Source organism: Vicia villosa, linkage group LG2 (genome assembly GCF_029867415.1).
Source record: "Vicia villosa cultivar HV-30 ecotype Madison, WI linkage group LG2, Vvil1.0, whole genome shotgun sequence".
NCBI classification, from domain to species: Eukaryota; Viridiplantae; Streptophyta; class Magnoliopsida; order Fabales; family Fabaceae; genus Vicia; species Vicia villosa.
This window is the reverse complement of record NC_081181.1, coordinates 90,864,545-90,882,450: the sequence shown is the minus strand read 5'-3', so window position 1 is coordinate 90,882,450 and position 17,906 is coordinate 90,864,545.

Genomic DNA, 17,906 nt, shown 5'->3' with positions numbered 1-17,906 from the left:
AAGTTTTTGACAACAAAGTTCGCTTAGCGGGCTTCAAGCGCGCTTTGCGGAACTAAAAACAGAAGCGAACCACTTTCGCAGCACCGCTTAGCGAGCCAATCTCGCTTAGCGGGCTCGTGAATTTCAAAATTCGTTCCCAGACTTCGCTTAGCGGACCAGGGGTCGCTTAGCGGAGGTGTGATTTTGCAGAAAAATAACAGCAAACACAGTTCTGCGAAACAACCATCCCACATCCCAAAATCATTCCCAGTCAATGATTAACAACAAATATAACCATTATTGAACATCCATTAACAACAATCATTATCAAAAATATGTCTAGAAGCACAATTTCATGGAATCTAGCATAAACCCTAACATTCCAAATCATGAGATTGAAAAATTAAACACAAATCAAACGTACAACATCCACTCATATTAATCTATAACAGTTTCATCAAATACTCAGCAACCATTCATTAATTTCAATATTCATCAACATCATCAACATTGCAATCTTCACATAAACATGGATACTAAGCATATAATCAAACCCACCATAATCTATCATCATACAATCCCTTATCATGAAAGAATCTCACCCTTACCTTGGGTTTTGAATTGAAGATAACTCTAGCCTCCTATGGGGTTTGCCCTAGCTTCCTCTCTTCTTCTCTTCTCTTCTTTCTCTTCTTTCTCAAAAGTCACCTCTAACTCTATTTCCCAATTCTCTCTTGTTTTGTTAATTCTTACTAACTTTCTTATTATTACTAATGGGCTTAATTAACACCTCCCACTTGCTAATGCTAACTCTAAGTTAGGCCCAATATTAATAATCTCATTAAATCATTACTCCTAATTCCCGATAAAATAACATAAAACCAACTAATCACATAATTATCAAATAATTCATAAAACACACAATAAAATAATTAATTAAAATAAAAATGGGCGTTACACATGCTTCCATCCATTGCTCCCGTTTCACCCCAAATCCAAAAGATTGTAACATCTTCCTTAAAACACTCCAACTAACACTATCATTATGCCTATTTAAAATCAACTTTCAAAATTAAGCACTCCCTTTTCTCTCTTGTAGCCAAGTCAATAATCTCAACGAGTACAACCACACCATCCAATATCTGTCTACATGGAACAAAAGGTGTTTGGTATGGTGATATGATTCCCTCCAAGGTGTCCTTCAATCTATTTGCCAGGATCTTAGCCAAAATCTTGTATAAGCATCCAATCAAACAAATTGGTCTATTTTCCTTCAAATCTTGTGGATTGTTGTTTTTTGGTATGAGAGCTATGAATGAAGCAATGACGGCTTTAGGTTTTGTTGAGAATTCATAAAATTCCCTCACAAATTTCAACAAATCTTATTCCAAAAAATCCCAGCACTCTTGAATAAATTTGAAATTCAATCCATCTGGTTCTGGACATTTCTCCCCACCAGATTCTCACACAACCTTCCTAATCACTTCTCTTGTAAAATCCACTTCCAACCTATCCTTTTCCACTTTTGATTTTTTTTCTTGAATTCTATCCTCCTCATTTCAGGTCTACTCCTATGCATTTCTTTGAATCTTCCCTCAAAAATCGTTGTCACCTCCTCCTTGATTAAGTTAACATCCTCACACAAAACACCCTCCCCATTTGTAATTGAATTAATAATGTTCCTTTACCTTCTATCCTTAATGACATTATGAAAAAACCTGGAGTTCTGGTCACCTTCCCTCGGCCTCTTTTGTCTTGATTTCTGCTTTAGCAAGCTTTCTTTAAAATATAATTTCCTCCGAAATTCTTCTAAAGCCTCGGTTCAGTTTTCAGCAGCTATTTCATTGATGATTACTTCCACATTACTAAAAGAATCATCTAATATGTTGTACTCTTTAGAAGCCTCCTCAATCTTTAGGTTCAACCACCCAAAAACCTCCTTGTTCCACTCCTTCAAACAGCCGCTCAACTTCTTGAATTTTTCCTTCAAAACATAAGCTTGCATCCCTTCAACATTACATCCTTTTATTGTTCACAGGATTGGAACCCACACTTTCATAACATATCTTATATAAGAAAATTTCTTTGGCCACCTCCCTATGGGGGTCACCCCCAGCGAAAATTCCAAAATACCCCTGCTTCGGAAGTTCATTTCCGAAAGCGTCTTTTTTTGAAAAAAATTTACATACTTCGGAAGTGCACTTCCGAAGTACTGCGATTTCTGCAGATTTATCAAAACACTCCCCCTCCCCCAATCATTTACCCTAAATCAAAACAAAAAGTGGCAAAGGCAAAAATTTGTGCAAACAGAATTCCAAAGCTGCATCAAGGCTCCAATCACACTGCTAAACAACATTCAAAAGCCCTCAATCCTAACACTTTGTAAGTTTTGAAAATTTTAGATCTATTATTGAAATGCGTGTTATTTAGGGTTTTAATTGCATAAATGATATATGGTTAGGTTGTTAGTAGTATTTAGGTTGTTTAGAAGCATTTTGATTTGGTTTGAAGTTTGGTTTAGGGGTCTGTCATGGAAGTTGCAGAAAACTCCATCGCAGGGGTGTTTCGGAAGTTCATTTCCGAAAACACCTCCATCCTAGTTTTCGGAAATGAACTTCCGAAATGTATCAGAAGTTCAAATTTTTTTGTTTTTTATTTTGTCTATGCATATTAATCGTTTTCAATTGTTTACAGGAACATGTCAGGCAACCAACCAGCACGCAGGACTGCGTCTTCTAAAGAGGGCGCTAAGGGAAGAAAGGGTTCTTCAAAGAAGGAGGTGAAAGAGGTGAAGGAGGTGAAGGAGGTGAAGGAGAAGAAGAAGCTTTTGACTGGTTCTGCTTCTCGTCCCCTGGGGGTCCATGGCTCGGACGTGCAAGCTCAGCCTTCAGGCGTGATCAACGCTGATGGTTCTGATACTGAGTGGGATGAAGATTGGTATGATTATCTTCATTCGGAGGAGTTCGCTCGTCGGGAAGAATAACGTGTTTTTATTTTGTTTGATGTGTATTTTGTAACGCTCGTCGGGCAGAATAACATGTTTTTGTTTTGTTTGACGTGTTTTGTTTTGTTCTGATTTCGGATTGTATCGCACAGTGTTTTTGTATTGGATTTATCATGTTAGTTTTTGGAAGTGGTAACCGGGGTCGGAACATATGACGGAGGAGGTGGATGTTCGGAGGAAGAAGAACCGGAGGTACGTCCACCGCGAGACAAAGGAGCCAATCAATGTAAGCTATAGTTTATCATTATCATCTGGGGACGTCATTTCTAAAAAATCAAGATTAAAAATAATAAGATTTTTTTCCCAATTTTTTGTAATGACGTCCCCTGATGATAATGATAAACTATAGCTTACATTGATTGGCTCCTTTGTCTCGCGGTGGACGTACCTCCGGTTCTTCTTCCTCCGGACATCCACCTCCTCCGTCATATGTTCCGGCCCCGGTTACACCTCCTCCGTCATTTGTTACTTATAGTAGTACGTATTTTTATTAAAAGAATAAAAAAACCTTTTGAAATTTGGAAGCCTTTTTTCTCCCCACCACTCTCTCATCCCCACCTACCCGTGTTCAACAATATGTAACTTTAATTTTATGTAATATTATCGTTGTAATCTTCACCCGATTAAATAAAGCGAACTGTTGTTGTTTTTCATTTTATTCTGTCCAGACATATTTTCGGAGGTTCATTTCCGAATTCTCCAAGGGGGGTGCGTTCGGAGATGAACTTCCGAAACACCACATTTTCTGAAAAGTAACTATATTTCGGAGATGCATCTCCGAAATCAATATTTTATATTAAAAAAAAACACGTTTTCGGAGATACATTTCCGAAAACACCTTTTTTAAGAAAAAAAGTACAGTTTCGAAAATGAACTTCCGAAACAAGGGGTATTGTGGTAAATTCACCAGGGGTGGGCAAGAAGGTTAGGAGGTGGGTGAAGAAATTTAACTTATATAATTAATAGAGCTAAATAGAAAGAAAGAAAAGTGAAACATAATTGAACTTGTAAAAAGAAATTGAAGGAATAATAATCAGACACCAATATCAATCACTTTATTAAATCCAACCCACTTTTATATCAAAGTTAATTTTCTATACTAAACTTTCACCAACATAAAAGCTCACACACTATTTGAAGATTTGTCCAAATCTAAATCTTTTACTATTGTTCCATTCATGCATCAATGAGAAAAGCATTTGTGTCGTGCATAAGATTAACTGTATACATCTGAATTCAGATCTCATATATATATTAGTCCAACTATACTGCATATTTTTTCTTTATTCTGTTGCAGATTCCCACTCTTTTTTCTTCCATGTAATGCACTTTACTGTATGAATTTGAAACAAACTCGAATACAAACAGAAACTCATTAAGGATTGCCCAATAAATGGTTAGATGGATCAGAAGGTGGGTCCAAATTCATAATTTCAGCATTCATCATTTATGGGTAAGTGTAATGTATGTATCTTCATGTCCAACAACCCATTATTCGGTTTCCATATTCCAATACCAATATAAATTAATCACAAAACTTAGATGTATTTTCTTATTCGGATTATTCATTAAAATAAATAGATATGAATGTCCATACAAACACTTTAGTATCTATCACGCTTCATATCTATTTAAAATATTTTACATATAAATTTACATAATTTTATAAATGGATTTGTTTCGATTTTAAAATATATATCACTGTTAAACTATTATGCATTTTATTACAAAAATTTGTTTATTTCATCATTTAATAATAAATTTTTTAAATTTTTTTCAAATGTTGTTAAAAATTTAATATAATATTTTATAATTAATCAATTAATTTTAAAAATACGGTTAACGAATATAGATATGAATATTTAGATACCCATTGATACGGGTATGGTACAAAAATATCAACGCGAGTATGAATTTAAATTCTGACATATTTTTTAAAAATGTGATTGATTGCCATCCCTTTTCATCATGAAACGTTTATTTTTTTTCCTTTTGTTGTATTGTTCTCTCTCGTTTTGATTATCATAGATTCAATCAATCATTTAAATGCCAAAATTACAAATAGTAGCAAATTCGTGATCCTGGTAAAATTGTCATCTATCAAAATAACATACTTTAAAAACTACATTTTACTCATGAAGTCAACTTTGGAGTTCAAATCCGCTAACAACTCAAAGTACTAAATTTGTTGGACCCATTTTTGTCAATAGTTAAATATTGCATTGATTTATATCTAGCTCAGCATCATTATTCACACCCTCCCCCTTATAGAAAGGGTTAGAGACGCGATCCAATCATACGATATAATTAAAATTAAATACATCAAAAATACATCAAAATTTCTTGGGACACAATACACTGAGTTACTGCATTGTTATCCTTACATCATCTTTTTATAGCAATATCTATATAGTATATATTGTTCAATATATTTATATGACAACAGTGTTTTTTAGTAAAATAAAATTATTTTTAAAAACTATATTTTATATACTATTAACCAATAAAATATATACTATTAACGATGTTCTGACACTAAATTATAAATATATTAACCAGCATTTACACCCGTTAACCAACTTTATTTTACTAATTAATTTTTTTTTATGTTTATAATTTATTAACTAAGTTATGAATTGAATTAACCAATTTTATAAATACGATTAATCAAAGTCTGTACCGTATATATTCATTTTTTATGTCAAAATATATATTAAACAAATTTTAAACTGTATTAATCAAGTCTTAATATTTTATTAATTAAAATAGTTTAAAAAATATATATATTAAAAGTCAAAAAACTGAAAATACTGCTCACGTATTTGTGAACAGTGTTTACGGTCTAACTGTAACATTTAGTGCACATTTAGTTTAGTGTATGAATAGCATTTATCATTTGAGTTATACTTAAAAAGTTATAGAGAAATATAGTATGAGTACACCTCTGAAGATTACATTCATTATAGCATAAGGTGGCATACATACACTTTGTCGTTGATTTTAAAAGCTGAAATTCTCATCATAGCAAGACCTTACCAAAATTCAATGATGTCCTCATAAATTGCAGGCTCGAGACTGAGTACCTCTCATCTGGATACAACCTGGGGCCATCCATGTCTTGATGCATATATACCTATAATAACACATGAAAAATGCCAAAATATGCATTCACATTCTGCAAACAGTTCCTCTACATTAACATCCTCCAAAACCGAACAAGTAACAATTGAGGTATGTTTTGTCTTTAAGAATAAAGTAGTAACCAACTATTAAACAAGCAATCAAGACAAGAGTAATTAAAACTAAACAAGTTATCAACAATTCACTGACAAGGTAGTAAGCTAAGGTAGTGAGTAATAGATTTTATTAGGATGGCCAACCATTTGTTCTGCTTTTCAAACTAGTAAGTAATATGGCAGGTTAGAAATTAATAATAAAACTTTAATGAGTGGTATTTACACTTGCTTACATTAAAAAAAAATGATAGTTGCAAATGACATGCAGCAGAATTTGGGGCAAGACTAACTCCTTTTAACCCAATAGAGGCTGATTATCAAAAAAAAAAACCTAATAGAGGCTAGTCGAATAAAAATCAGTTGAGTACAAGACATGCGAGTCTTTATCAAATTTATAAAGGTTCAAGAAATTTATAGAAAATTTAAAATTGGGAAAAGTTTACTGGAACTTATAAATTAACATTTTACTTGTGTTTTATATTCTGTGTCACTAATCAACATGACTATTTGCAAGTAGGTGCGTTTTAAGTAGGGGTGTTCAAAAATATGATTAATTGAATTATATACCTAAACTGAATTGTATTGCACCATAAAAAAATTGAACCATTTAAATGGTTAATGAACTGAATCATTTAATTTAAACAATTTAAATTCGGTTTGAAAGTAAATTAGTCTCACATAAAAAAACCAATTGAAAGTAAAATAAAAATTGAAAATAAAAAATAATAATATTTTTGAATGTTTGAAATAAAAAAATTCAAAAACAGTTTTTGAGAAAAAAATTTGAAAATTAAAAAAAAAATCGTAAAAATGTTTTTATTGGAGTATTGTATTTATTTATTGGAACAATTCTCTTTCTATGCTAATTTAAGAATTATAAAATCATGGAAACACAATTTAGTGGTTATTTGAAGCAAATTTGTCATTAATGTTCAAATGTGGTAGTTACTTAAACACAGCAATATCTTGTGATACTTAGATCCAACAATTTAACTATATGATTTGAAAAATTGGGTATAGAACTAGGGGTGGCAAACGGGCATGTCCGCCCCGTTTAGGCCCGCCCCGCAAAAGCCCGTGAAAAAATGGGGTGGGGCGGTGCGGGCTTTTTTAAGAGTGCGGGTCTAAAATCTTGTCCCGCCCCGCAAAAAAGTGAGGGCGGGGCGGGGAAAGCCCGCGGGCATTCGGCTTTTTAGGCCTAAAAATAGTAAAATTCTATGAAAAAACAAATGCCCGCAAAAGCCCACAAAAAAACGGGGCGGGGCGGGCGGGCACATTAAAGAGAGCGGACCTAAAACCTTGATCCGCCCCGCAAAAAAGTGCGGGTAAAACAGGCTTTCCCTGCAGGCCGGGCCCGTTTTGCCACCCCTATATAGAACAATTGACTAAAGGGAAAAAGTGCTTTGACTATTTGTTTAATAGGATGAAGAATTTTCTTTTTTTTTTTAATCATAAATAATTCATTTTTATTTTCTTCTTCTAATTTTGTTTGAAGATGTTGAAAATGATTTAGGTAAAAAGATTTGTAGAAAATGGTGCAGTAGTAAATATATAGTAAAGGAAGAGTAAAATCTGATTAATAATAATAATAATAATAATAATAATAATAATAATAAAAATAATAATAATAATAATAATAATAATAATAATAATAATAATAATAAAAATAAAGACATCCGATCAACATCTAATGTAACAATTAGTATTTAGAATTAATTAATTATTCGGTGAATTATTGGAAAATTGGAAATAATAAAATTGGGCTTGTGTTGTGATTAGTAGAGAATGGAGGTGCTAAGTGTGTAGGCCTCACTAATCTTATTTCTATTAATTTGTGAAAAAAGAGAATTAGAAGCAAATAGAGCCAAAGTGAGAGAACAGAGAAAATACGTGAAAGAGGAGAAGAAGAGGAAGAGAACCTTGAAGAGATTCAAGCTATAAGGTAAGGGGGGACTCTTCGGGTTAGGGATTATTATACAATCAAGGGTAGTAGAACTGATTGGGATTGTTATTTGATTCGATTGTATGTTTAGGTTTTGGAGTTTTGAGGGATTTAGGTTGTTTATGTGATTTGATGCAATTGATGAATGGTTTTGGTGTTAGATGACCTCTAAAATGTGTTATAATTGTAGTATGTTATGTTACTTGATGATATTTTGGTGTAGAAATTATTTTGGTGTGATTGGATTGAAATTGAGAGAGGAAGGATGTCAAAATCGCAGCAAAATTCTGCATAAAACGCAACATGCATCGACCTAAAGATTCCTTGCGTCAACTCATGCAGGAAATTTACTCAGTATGAGTCGACCTATAGGGTCGACCTGAGCAAACACGATAGGGACAGGAATTCTATGCGTCGACCTGAAAGGGTTATGCGTCGGCTCATAGCATTCAATTTTTGACAAATTTTTCCGAAGGTCATAACTTTCAAATCGTACATCCGATTTGTGTGCCGTTTTGGGCGTTGTGAAGCTGATTAAGAGCTTTATATGATGAATTAGTGACATGGATAGTGGCCGATTTTATTTTTAAATATCAACTTAATTTAAAACTGTGAATTATAGCATTGTGCATATATATGTGTGAATGTAGTAATATGCTGTATGGTGATGAAACCGTTATGATTCCCATTGTGAATTGGATCATGTTTGACATGATTATGTGTGATATAATTGAATGATTTCTAAGACATGTGCATGTATATTGGTGATGAAATGGTGAGTTGTAATGAGACGATGCGAAGCATCGGATCGGTGATGTTATAAGTATGTCATATGTGTGCATTCATTCATACGCATTTTGGTGATGGATCCCGGTGATGTTGAGGATCAAATGGTGGGCATAATTCCCATTGTGTGGAATTTGTGCTGGTTGGGATGTATCTTGATGATGAATAGATCAGTCGAATGAGTTTAGCCCATGTATGGTACCACATGCATTGAGTCAGTTCATTCATGTGCACAATGATATAGTATGACTGAATGGATTGCGTATTATATTCAATGATGTGTTTTGTTGGCATGATTATTTGATTAACTGTTGTCAATCTGAAATACATGTTATAATTGGGTGAATAATATTTGTATGATGTTTTATTGCTTATGAATGCATAATACTTATTAATTTCGAATGAGACTCACCCTTACATGTTGACATTTTTAGATTGAGAAGTAGCGGCTTATTGCTCGGTGAGGATAGCTTGTAGAGTTCATCCGGTAGTTGGTGTCGTGTCAGTCATGCTCTGATAGTGTAACACTGGGGAACGATATAGTTTAGAATTTAACTATGTACTCTATTTCATGGTTTTGTTTTATTACCTTGATTTTGGTAATGCGTATTTTCCGCTGTGATAAACATGATGTTGTTATCTGACAAATCGTTTCTAAAAATGCATGACAATTAACATATGTTTTGTTTTAAATTAATTGTGGCACCCTTGGTTGCATGTTTTTATTCTGATTATTTTAATAATTGCCGCAGGGTTTAGAAGGGTGTTACAATAGTGGTATCAGAGCATAGTTGGTTGTTGTGACCAGAGTCTTATTGTTAATTCTTCCTTTGGTATGCGACATGTGTGTGAAACACTATCGGTACACGGTGTGTTCTAACTGTTTACTTGCAGAGATGGGATTGAAACAAGTGAGGGAGAAGCTTCGCTTCTTGGTTATGTTTCAGTTGTAAGATGATTGGTTCAGTAGACTATTGTTGGCGACAGCGCAAGTGTTGTTGGAGTTGGTTGTTTCCCGAATCGAAGGTGACTTGGATTTAAGACTTAGGTTGTTGATTAAGTTGGAGCGTCTTGAAGGAGGATGATTGGACGTAGTTAATGGTTATTTCTAGGAGAGGGAGTTTAGAAAGTTGCGATGTATCAGTGCTGATTGGTGGACTGCGAAGTTGTCAGTTAAGTAGCCTTGCTTAAGATGTCGGTGTTGAATTGTGATAAAGTGGCGGATTGTAGTAGACCTAATCGTGGGATTTTTGAGATGATTGTAATAGTTGTAAAAGTTGTTAGAGTTATTAGAATCTTTTGGACCGCGAGTCATAGTTTGAAATGCGAAGAGTGTGATTCCAAGAATAGAAGTGTGGTGATAGTGCAAAGGAACTATGCTTGATGTTGTCTTCAGGGTTGTATTAGTATGTAGCTACAAGATGTCAGTGTCATCTTGTTTAGGTGATTTTGGAAGTTATTGAATTATGGAATTATGGTGCTTTAGGTGGATTGAGTACGAGTTGGAAAAAAACGCTATTAATGTTGGCAATGATGGTTTATACTCCATTATGGTTGTCGGCTATCTATTGGCAAATTGAGGAACTGATCACCCTTAATCTCTTGTCGATAGTAGACGAGATCGTGTTGGATGGTGTAGACTTGACTTACTATCTTAATAGAGCATAAAGTGATGGACGTTACGTCATGAAGATAGTTGATCACTAGTTGATGTGAATTAATAAGAGTGTATTATGTTTGTTGGCTGATGGGCGTTGTGCGTATATATGTGAGCTAAGCTAGTGAGTTACCGTTATAATGATTTTTCTCTCGTTGTCGTGATGTTGTTATTAGTTACTGTAGATGATGAATAATATTTCTTGATCGGACGAAGTGAACATATTGGTTAAGGCTATATTACCATAAAAGTGATAGGATGAAATAAATAGAGTTGTTGGAGCTTGATGAAAGTTGACATGTATAATTATAGGAGCGAAGTCGTGTATGAGATTGTATGTGGATTATAGACAGATGAATAAAGTCACTATTTGAAAATTCTGGCAAGACAGACTCAGAATGTTATACACAATGTCATGACACCTTTTCTGTCATCAGCTTAGCTGAGGCAGTACATACAGATCCCTCATATTTAGAATACTTCTTGCATGCAGAAGTCTATGAGTGCCGGGATCATATAAGTTCAGTTAACACAAATAAATCTGCTTTGCAGAGGTTCTGTGACAGCATAATCATTAAGCAAAACACTAATGTCATGCACGAAGTTATGACATCCAAACTGAACAAACAAATAAACAATGCAAAAACATAAACAACACAGAGAATTGTTCACCCAGTTTGGTTCTAACTAACCCACTCTGAGGGCAACCAAGCCAAGAAGGAAATCCACTATCAGTAGTCTTAATTTGAAGCTAAACTCCCCCGTTTACAACTTCGCACTTAAACCCTACCCAATGCAATCTCTACCTAGGTTCTCCCTAGATATGGAATATATCCATTCCACTTCCAATCATAGCAATGATGTCTAGCAGTCAACAACTCAGCCACTGCATCGACAGCCTAATTCCCAACACTTTAAACACAGACAAACACAACGTTAACTTGAAGTTGCTTACAAGCTTCCTCCAAGAACAAAACTTCACTCATTGCTTCACAGCTTCTGAGTAATTAAAATAAACCTCTCACCTACGATTAAAATCCTTTGTGTTGTGTTTTGTACATTGTGTGCATGAATTGGCTAATGTGACGATGTGGAGGTGTTGTGTCAACATGATTATAATGTGATGTTGTGTTCGGCGTGAATTATGTACAATGTAATTGTTTGGATTATGTTGAGGTGTGAATACATTATCCATTGATTGTTACTCAGTGTTGAAATATGAATGCATTATTCGGTGTTGATGATTAGCATGCTATAGGTGGCGCATGCATTCATATTCATTTGGAGTTGTATCCTGGTGGTGTTTGGATCAGCGGTAGCTAATTCCCATTGTGTGGAATCAGTGAGTTGGCAGTATCCGTATCCTGGCGGTGTTTGGATCGGTGAGATGGGTTAATCCCATGAATTGGTACCACATGCATGTAGTTGCATTGTAGTAGTATGTATTCATTCTTATAACATGAATGGAAGATGTCCAATGTTATGATGTGATGCGATTGATTTTATTTGGTGTGTTTGATGAATGTTGCTGTAAATCTGAATATATTGCAATTGGGTGAATAATATGCTTATGATATTTTATTGTTTATGAACTCATAACATTTGTTGATTGTGAATGAGACTCACCCTTACTGTTGACATTTTTCAGATTGAGGAGTAGCGGCTTCTGCTTTGGTGAGGATAGCTCGTAGAGTAGTCCTTTTAGTTACGTCGTGTCGGTGTCATGCTCTGGTCTTGTAACACTGGAGAACATTTGATTTAGATTTATTTTCATAAACTCTTGTTTTAGTTTGTTGGCTTATTTTGATTTGTATTATGATTCGATGGCTCTTTGGTGATGATTATTAATCGTTTTGAGTTATTCAGATTTTGAAACTATTACGCTCTATTAAACATGTTTACTGAATAACGTTGTTTTATGTTCCTAAAAAGGCATGACATGATTGAATGTTTTAATTCTTTTGGAGTTTTAATGCCCTTATACATGTTTTACTCTGAACTTATTTAATATTCTGCGGGGGTTTAGAAGGGTGTTACAATAGTGGTATCAGAGCATAGTCGGTCGTTGTGACTAGAGTTTCATTATTATTATTCCCTTGTATACGACTAGTGTGATGTTTAAATTATCGATACTTTTGTTCTAATGGAAATTGTTTTGTGAATTATCAGAACAATGGCTGGAAGAGGTGGAAGAAACGATGATGCAATTGTTGAGGCCTTGGGAATGATTGCTGGTGTGCTGCGAGGGAATCCCAACGGGGCGGGAATTTGTGCTAACAGACAGCTGGGAGAATTTCAAAGGAATAATCCTCCGTTGTTCAAAGGCACTCACGATCCTGATGGTGCACAAAAGTGGCTGAAGGAGATCGAAAGGATTTTCCGAGTGATATTTTGCATTGAGAATGTGAAGGTGAGATATGGTACTCACATGTTATCTGAGGAAGCTGATGACTGGTGGGTTGCTACTAGAAATAAACTTGAGGCTGGTGGTGTAGCAATTACTTGGGCTGTGTTCAGAAGAGAATTTCTGAGAAGGTACTTTCCTGAGGATGTTCGAGGGAGAAAGGAGATTGAATTCCTAGAGCTGAAGCAGGGTAATATGACGGTTCCTGAGTATGCTTCCAAGTTTGTTGAACTAGCGAAGTACTACACTCACTACAACAATGATGAAGCTAGCGAATTCTCAAAGTGTATCAAGTTTGAGAATGGCCTCTGTGATGAAATCAAGCAAGGTATCAGATATCGGAGGATTCGTCGATTTGCTGATTTGGTGGATTGTAGTAGGATCTTTGAGGAGGATAATGTTAAGCTAAAGTCATCTCATTCTCACGAGTTGATTGACAAAAGGGGGAAAAAGCCTATGGATAAAGGTAAGCCATATGGAAAAGGTAATCTGAAAGCTGGTGGTTGGAAAAGGCCTAGTGAGACTCTAGTGCTCCTGTTAGGTGTTACAGGTGTGGTGAAGCTGGACATCGCATCCATGAGTGCAAGAGTGAAGAGAAGAAGTGCTATAGGTGTGTTAAGGCGGGTCATGTTGTTGCCGATAATAATGGAAAGGTTGTGACTTGCTACAACTACGGTGAAGAAGATCATATCAGTCCACAGTGCACTAAGCCAAGGAAGAATCAGTCAGGTGGAAAAGTCTTTTCTTTGTCTGGGTCAGAGACTACTCCTGAAGATCGATTGATTAAAGGTACGTGTTTATCCATGGCACACCTCTAATTGCAATTATAGATACTAGAGCAACTCATTCTTTTATTTCCTTGGATTGTGCTAAAAGATCGAATTTGGAAATATCTAATATAAATGGAAGTATAGTTATTAACACTCCTGCGTTGGATTCAGTGACTACTTTGTGTGCTTGCTTGAATTGTCCAATTGATATATTTGGTAGAGAGTTCAGAGTGGACTTAGTGTGTCTTCCGTTGGAACAACTTGATGTTATCATGGGAATGAACTGGTTGGAATTCAACAGGTTCATATTAATTGTTTTACGAAGACGGCTATCTTTCCTGAAGTTGTCGGTGTTAAGGATTTGGCGATGACAACTAGACAGGTGAGCGAAGCGGTTAAAGACGGGGTTGTCATGTTCATGTTATTTGCATCAATGGAAGTGAAAGGAAAGGCAGTAAGTAGCGAATTATTGATTGTGCGAGATTTTCCGGAAGTTTTCCCAGAAGACATTAGAGAATTGCCACCAGAGAGAAGTGGAATTTGCTATTGAATTGATTCCTGGAACTAGTCCTGTGTCGATGACGCCTTATCGTATGTCGGCATCTGAGTTGGCTGAATTGAAGAGTCAATTAGAAGAGTTGCTTGAGAATGAATTTATTCGGCCTAGTGTTTCGCCGTGGGGTGCGCCGGTGTTTTTAGTAAACAAGAAAGAATGTTCGATGAGGTTGTGTGTGGATTATAGACAGCTAAATAAAGTGACAATCAAGAATCGGTATCCGTTGCTGAGGATTGATGATTTGATGGATCAACTGGTTGTAGCATGTGTGTTTAGTAAAATTTATCTGAGGTCTAGGTATCATCAAATTCGTGTGAAGGCGGGCGATATTCAGAAGATTGCATTCAGAACAAGGTATGGTCATTACGAGTATACAGTAATGCCTTTTGGAGTAACTAATGCACCTGGTGTTTTCATGGAATATATGAATAGGATCTTTCATCCTTATCTCGACAAGTTCGTGGTAGTGTTTATAGATGATATTCTAATATACTCCAAGAACGAAGAAGAGCATGCGAAACATCTCAGAGTTATATTGGAATTGTTGAAAGAGAATAAGCTTTATGCTAAGTTGTCGAAGTGTGATTTCTGGTTGAGTGAAGTTAGTTTTCTTGGTCATGTGATTTCCAAGAATGTTATTGTTGTTGACCCAACGAAAGTAGAGGCGGTATCTTAGTGGGAAGCTCCAAAGTCTGTTTCAGAGATTCGTAGTTTTCTTGGTCTAGCAGGTTACTACCGAAAGTTTATAGAAGGATTTTCAAAGTTAGCATTGTCGTTAACTAAATTGACAAGGAAGGGTCAAGCATTTATTTGGGATTCAAAGTGTGAAAAAGGATTCCAAGAGTTAAAGAGAAGGTTGACTAGTGCGCCGATTTTGATTTTGCCGAATCCAGCGAAATCTTTTGTAGTATACATTGATGCTACGTTGATGGGATTAGGTGGTGTGTTAATGCAAAATCAACAGTTAGTGGCTTATGCGTCGAGACAGCTTAAAGTGCATAAAAGGAATTATCCGACTCATGACTTAGAGTTGGCAGTTGTAGTATTTGTGTTGAAATTATCGAGATTTGAAGTATTCAGTGATCACAAGAGTCTGAAGTATCTCTTTGATCAGAAAGAGCTTAATATGAGACAGAGGAGATGGTTAGAGTTCCTTAAAGATTATGATTTTGGGCTAAGTTACCATTTGGGTAAGGCGAACGTTGTTGCTGACGCATTGAGTAAGAAGTCTTTACATATGTTTATGCTAATGGTGAGAGAATTGGATTTAATTGAACAATTCAGAGATTTGAGTTTGGTATGTGAAGGTACTCCTAATAGTGTTAAATTGGGTATGCTAAAGCTGACAAGTGGTATTCTTGATGAGATTAGAGCGGGTCAGAAAACTGATGTTGAGTTGGTTGATAGGTTGACTTTAATTAACCAAGGCAAATGAGGAGATTTTCGAATTGACGAGAATGGTATAATGAGGTTTGGTGATCGTGTTTGTGTTCCTGATGTTGCGGAACTTTGGAAGAGCATTCTTGAAGAAGGACACCGTAGTGGACTGAGTATTCACCCTGGTGCTACTAAGATGTATCATGATTTGAAGAAGTTGTTTTGGTGGCCTGGAATGAAGAAGGAGATCGCTGAGTTTGTTTATTTTTGTTTGACTTGCCAGAAGTCAAAGATTGAAGTTCAGAAGTCGTATGGAGTTATGCAACCGTTGTTTATTCTGAAATGGAAGTGGGATAGCATATATATGGATTTTGTTTCTGGGTTTCCGAGGACGGTGAAGAATTGTGAAGCTATTTGGGTTATTGTGGACAGATTGACGAAGTCTTCTCATTTTATACCGATAAGAATGGATTATCCGATGAAGAAGTTAGCTCAGTTGTATATTGAGAATATAGTGAGTCTACATGGTATTCCTTCGAGTATTGTGTCAAATAGAGATCCAAGGTTTACATCTAAATTCTGGGAGGGTTTGCAGAAAGCGTTGGGTACTAAGTTGAGATTGAATTTTGCTTATCATCCGCAGACTGACAGCCAGACAGAGAGGACGAGGCTTTGTATGGTTTCAATTTACCTACAAAAATAGTTTTAATTCGAGTATCGGTATGGCACCGTTTGAGGCTTTGTATGGTAGGAGGTGTAGGACGCCTTAATGTTGGTATGAATCTGGTAAGAGTGTTGTAATTGGACCAGAGATTGTGCAACAAACTACAGAGAAGATTAAGATGATTCAGGAGAAGATGAAAGCTTCTCAAAGTCGCCAGAAGAGCTATCATGATAAGAGGCAGAGAACTCTTGATTTTCAAGAGGGAGATCATGTATTTCTGAGAGTTACTCCTATGACTGGTGTTGGTTGAGCGTTGAAGTCAAAGAAGTTGACGCCACGTTTCATTGGTTCGTTTCATATTACGAAAAGAGTGAGAGAAGTAGCTTATCGTATTGCGTTATCGCCAATGCTTGCGAATTTACATGACGCATTTCATGTGTCTCAGTTGACGAAATATATAGCGGATCCTTCTCATGTGATCCAAGTGGATGATGTAGAGGTGAAAGACAATCTCACAGTTGAGACATCACCCGTAAGGATTGAAGATCGAAAGCTGAAGCAATTACGTGGTAAAGAGATAGTTTTGGTCAGAGTAGCTTGGGGAGGACCGGCAGGTGGTAATGTTACCTGGGAGCTGGAGAGTCAGATGAAGGACTCCTATCCTGAACTCTTCGCTTGAGGTACGTTTTCGAGGATGAAAACTCTTTTAGTGGGGGAGAGTTGTAACACCCCATATTCCCCTTATTTAATTTAATTAGAATTTAAATTAATTATTGGGATTATCCGGCATTTTATTGGATTAATTGGAGAAAATTGAGAAAATAAGGTAATTGGGCTTGGTGTCGTGTTTAGTGAAAAGGGGGTGCTAAGTGTTAGGCCCTTACTAAAGTTGAATTTTATTTTCATAAAACAAGGAAAATTGGAAAATTAGAAAATAGAAAACAAAAGAGTCAGAGAAGGGGAAGAGGAAGAACATGAAAGAGTTTTGAGGGAAGCAGAAGAAGAACCAAGGGCTTTTAATAAGGTAAGGGGGACTCTCTAATTATCATCTATTATTAGTTTGTGAATGATAATACCGAATTTGTATGTTTATTGATTCAATTGGGATGTATGTTATATTTTGAGATTTTGGGAGTTATAGAGCAATTTTGGTGAAATCAGACTATTATAGAACATGTATGATGTTAGAGGATCCCTAAATTGATAACGAAAGGATTATTAAATTCAACAAGTTTGAGCTAAAGACAGATGAAGATTTAAGGATTATGCGAAGTACATTTCACCGTTACGAAATAAATTATCTAATTCAAGTGGATGCGGCAATTGAAAGATCGACCGAAGATATTTTAATAACATTCTGATAAAATGTAATGTTAGATTTATGTACGTATTTATATTACGATTATCTATGTAATGTTACATATTTTGATATTATATTAAGTTTTTCTTCAACTTTCTGCATCCATTTGTTACTGGTTTGTTGTTTAGGTTTACAAAGTGCACTACGGAGACACATCCATGTAAGCCTCAT